Below are 3,182 nucleotides of genomic sequence, written 5' to 3'. Positions count from 1 at the left end.
AATGTCAGAAATCCTTTCTTCTGCTTGCTCCATTCTGTTGCTGAGGGATTCTACTGTGTTTCTCAGATCTTTGGGGGCTGCAACTTCTTGTCTCAATGTGTCAAAATCTTTGGTCATTTGGTCTTTGAATTGGTTGAATTCTTGAGACATCTTTTGGGTTAGTGCTTGGAATTCTAATTTGATCTGATTTGCTATCCAGATTCTGAATTTGATTTCTGACATCTCAGCTATTTGTTGGTGCACGGGATCTTGTGCTGTGTCTGCTCCATTGTTCCTTGGGGGAGTTGATCTACTCTGATTATTCATATTGCCAGAGTTTTTCCCTTGATTTCTCCTCATGATTGTTTATCACAGTTGCCTCTGGCCGTCTTCAGAGTTGGGGAGGTGTCTCTCCAAGATTAGACCCCAGCGGGATCACTCTGTTGTGTCTGGATCTTTGTAGGGAGTGACACTGACTAGCTCCTCTGGGGCTGCCCCATCCAGGGAGTTCTGGTTGTGGGAGTAGCTCCAGAGTGTGACACACCTGGATCCAACAACAGGGCAGGGGGTGGGTGCACATGGTTCTGGGAGTGCCTGGCACCCAGTGACTTTGGCACAGAGGGCCCAAGGCTCCAGCAGTCTCTGGCCAGGAGAGGGGCTCCATGCAGAGGCAGGGAAGGCTCCGGAGGGCACACGGCTACCAGAGTCCCTGGCCAGATGAGCGGGCCAGTGTGGAGGCAGGGATGGTACAGGGTGGAGGATGTGGGGTTGCACAGCTCTCAAATTTCCTGGTCAGGGTGTGCGGAGGCCCAGTGGGCACAGGTCACGGGTCGCAGCACCTCTCGAACAGAAGTCTGGGCAGGCGCTGGTCGCAGGTCACGGCGTAGCTCTTACAGAGGTCCAGGCGGGCATTGATCGCAGGTTGTGGGTCGCAGCACAGCTCTTATGGAGGTCCAGGTGGGTGCCAGTAAGACTCTAAATTTTTTTTTAAAAAATCCTCATTACCAGCATTTTAAGAATAACTAAAATTATAGTATAGGACAAGCTCTAGTCCAGTGTTTTTGAACCTTCTTTATCTCATGGTGTACTTGAAACCAGTTAAACTTCTGTGATACACTTAAATCACATTGTTCTAAAAAAAAGAGTAGGGAGTTGGTTGTTTTCGCAGCTTTCAGTATGGCGGGCCTTAATGACCCTCCCGGGCGATGCTGTCTTTGAACCCGCAGGAAGACGTAGAGTTTCGAAAGGAGGTAGCGCAGGTTCGCCAGCGCGTAACCCAGCAACAAAAGCAAGAAAAGCTTAAGCGTGGAGTAATCTATGTGGGCCACCTACCTAGCACACTTGATGAAACTCAGATCCAAGCTTATTTCTCCCAGTTTGGCACTATTACAAGATTAAGACTTTCCAGAAGTAAAAGGACTGGAAATAGCAAAGGCTATGCCTTTGTGGAATTTGAGTCTGGTGATGTTGCCAAGATAGTTGCTGAAACAATGAACAACTACCTTTTTGGCGAAAGACTTTTGCAGTGTCATGTTGTGCCATGTGGAAAAGTACAGAAAGAACTTTTTAAGGGCTGCAAAACATCATTTAAACAGCCATCTCATCCAGCAGTGAAACGGTATAATCAGAAACTGACACTTACACAAAGACTACAGATGGAGAGGTGATTTAAAAAGAAGGAAAGGTTACTCAGGAAGAAATTAGCGAAAAAAGGAATTGATTATAATTTTCTTCCTTTGGTTTTACCTAAGGGAAAGAAACAACATGTTTGGGCACTACTGAGAAGACTGTGGATAGCCAGGGCCCCACACCAGTTTGTACACCAGCATTTTTGGAGAAACAAAAATCTGAAGTGGTTGCAATGAATGATGATGAAGATAATGAAATAGTTTTCAAACAGCCCAAATCCAGTGTAAAAGAAGAAGCACAAGAGACTCAAACACCTACTACACGTTCACAGAAAAAAAGACGAAGAAAAAGCAGTCAGTGACTCTGAATATACTATGCATAGCATTTCTTCTGAAAAGTGCAGTTTTTGTTTTGTGGGCTGATTCTATGCTAGGTACAGTGAAATGCAACCCTTGCCAAGGTTTTTTTTTTTTTTTTTTTTTGAGACAGAGCCTCCCTGCTGCCCAGGCTAAAGTATCATGGTGTCAGTTCACTCACACTGCTCAGACTCCTGGGTTCGAGTGATCTTCCTGCCTCATTGCCCAGCTAATATTTCTGCTTTTTCCTCTTCATAGAGCTGGGGTCTCACTTTTGCTCAGGCTGGTCTCAAACTCCTGAAGTCAAATGATCCTCCTGCCTCTGCCTCCCAGAATGCAGGGATTATAGGTATGAGCCACCATGCCTGGCCCCTTGACAGTTTTTGTAGGAAAAACATACTATTTGGTCAAGTCAGTAACGAAAGCAACTTGTATTATTTTGGCTTATCTGTCCTTTCTAAAGTACAGGGGTGCATACCAGCTTGCAGTGGTTGGGCTCACATTCCCTCTTTTTCCTGGTCTCTTCTAGTTTAGATTTCACAGCTTTCCCTAATTACTTTGGCTAGAAGGTTTACCATTAACTGCGGGTTTAATTTAAGTACTAAACTGCAGCTGTTTTTCACTACCAGATAAAAACCGTTATTGTGCTTGACCACCTACATCAGGCGTCCTCAAACTAATTTTTAAATGGGGCTAATTCACTGTCCCTCAGACCATTGGAGGGCTGGACCATAGTTTAAAAAAAAAAAACTATGAACAAAAATTCCTATGCACACTGCACATATCTTATTTTGAAGAAAAAAAACAAGACAGGAACAAATACAATCACACTGCCTCATGTGGCCCACGGGCCGCAGTTTGAGGACACCTGACATGGTTGTGCACTTTTCACCCAGGAGGATACTTTAGACCAGGGGTCCTCAAACATTGGACGATTGAAACTGGAAGTTAAATTGTATGAGGAGTGAAAAGGAATTTTCAATTGTTACTGCTGATTAATTTATATAATAGTTCAAGTGTTAATGAAGATTCAAAAATGACTGGTCTTTACCATAAAAATCAGTTAGCATTTTATATCAGTATCATCTATGGGGAATTTCAAGATTCAAACAATGATCAGCAAATAAACTTTTTCTTATAAAAAAAAAGAGTAAAAAAAAGAATATAATTTCTCTGCTTTGAACTTTTTCAAAATTAATTTAGTGATCTTTAAAATAT

General features: G+C 43.1%; 1 pseudogene; it reads left to right on the top strand.

The window, feature by feature from the left end:
* Nucleotides 1-1,143: 1,143 nt before the first annotated feature.
* On the top strand, nt 1,144-2,286 carry LOC128577798 (MKI67 FHA domain-interacting nucleolar phosphoprotein-like; annotated as a pseudogene).
* Nucleotides 2,287-3,182: the final 896 nt, after the last annotated feature.

This window comes from Nycticebus coucang, chromosome X (genome assembly GCF_027406575.1).
Source record: "Nycticebus coucang isolate mNycCou1 chromosome X, mNycCou1.pri, whole genome shotgun sequence".
NCBI lineage: Eukaryota > Metazoa > Chordata > Mammalia > Primates > Lorisidae > Nycticebus > Nycticebus coucang.
The sequence above is the reverse complement of the archived record's forward strand: the minus strand, read 5'-3'. Positions and strand labels throughout refer to the sequence as shown.